The sequence below is a fragment of the Chiloscyllium plagiosum genome, unplaced genomic scaffold (genome assembly GCF_037043375.1).
Source record: "Chiloscyllium plagiosum isolate Xiang-an unplaced genomic scaffold, Cpla_swu_hap1 HiC_scaffold_51, whole genome shotgun sequence".
In the NCBI taxonomy this organism is placed as follows: Eukaryota; Metazoa; Chordata; class Chondrichthyes; order Orectolobiformes; family Hemiscylliidae; genus Chiloscyllium; species Chiloscyllium plagiosum.
Window position 1 is genome coordinate 7,049,644 of NW_028270189.1, and position 1,376 is coordinate 7,051,019.

Below are 1,376 nucleotides of genomic sequence, written 5' to 3' on the forward strand. Positions count from 1 at the left end.
TCTGGTTAGCATAGACAAGTTGGACTGAAGGATCTATTTCTGTGCTGCACATCTCTCTGATTCTGTGCTTTAAATACATCAGATCTTTGTCTGCTTCACATTGTTCTCAAAATCTCTCATTTAATACATCAAAGTGATTCTCATCATCATCAAAATCCGAATTGTTGATTACTTCAATAGCTTCATGTTCTCCATTTTGTTTTCTGAAATGCCGTTTGCCATCAGGTAGAGCTGGTGGGCAACTTTGTTTGACTTTTAAGGTAAAAACAATGACTACAGATGCTGGAAACCAGATTCTGGATTAGTGGTGCTGGAAGAGCATTGCAGTTCAGGCAGCAGCCAAGGAGCAGCGAAATCGACATTTCGGAATAAAGCTTTATTCCTGATGAAGGGCTTTTGCTCGAAACGTCGATTTCGAAGCTCCTTGGATGCTGCCTGAACTGCTGTGCTCTTCCAGCACCACTAATCCAGAATTTGTTTTACTTTTGTTGTTCGGAATTGGAGTTGGTGGGAAGGGGCGGCATGTTCCAGGGATGAAGTGATAACACCGAGAGTGAGTGCTGAACATAACACGCTGAAAGACACAGACAAATCGGATTGTAGAACAAGTTGATTTGCACGAAGACAAGTCCGACTTGACTAACGAAAACTGTCCGTACTCGGATCATAAGGAATAAAGCAAAAGCATAACAAAAAGAGGATAAACAAAGCTGCTTTTTAGATTCTTTAATGAGGGGCACACCATTCCCAGAAACACTGCAATACTGGGACGATGCGTGACGTTAGTGAAGCAAGCTCCTAACACAACTCCTTCCTGCAAAAATCAGATTAATATTCAGTCCCTTAGTCAGGGACATATCAGATATTAAAACTGACAAGAACAGAATTTTTTTTTATTTAAAAATATACTTTATTCATAACATAATTTGATGGTCTGTACAGTTGGTCATGCCATACATATGTAAACATGTACATACAGAGATCAAACCTTATCATTTTTATACAGGTCTGTACATTTTTCCATCATATGCCCATATCATTAGCTGAGGCGTCAGCAGAGCCCAAATGACTGCATGGGCCCCCTGTTCTTCGTTAGGCAGGCAGACTTTACACAGTGGTCTTTCCCCACCGTGCCTTGGCGGCAGCTGCCCCAAGCTTCAGCGCGTCCCTCAACACGTAGTCCTGGACCATGGAATGTGCCAGTCTGCAACACTCAGTCGGGGTCAACTCCTTCAGCTGGAAGATCAGCAGGATTTGGACCACCCAGAGAGCGTCCTTCACCGAGTTGATGATCCTCCAGGCACAGTTGATGTTCGTCTCGGTGTGCGTCCCGGGGAACAGGCCGTAGAGCACGGAGTCCCGCGTCACGGCACTGC

At 44.3% G+C, this 1,376-nt stretch overlaps 1 pseudogene; it reads right to left on the minus strand.

The window, feature by feature from the left end:
• Window positions 1–731: 731 nt before the first annotated feature.
• On the minus strand, window positions 732–907 carry LOC148134952 (U2 spliceosomal RNA; annotated as a pseudogene).
• Between the last annotated feature and the right edge of the window lie 469 nt (window positions 908–1,376).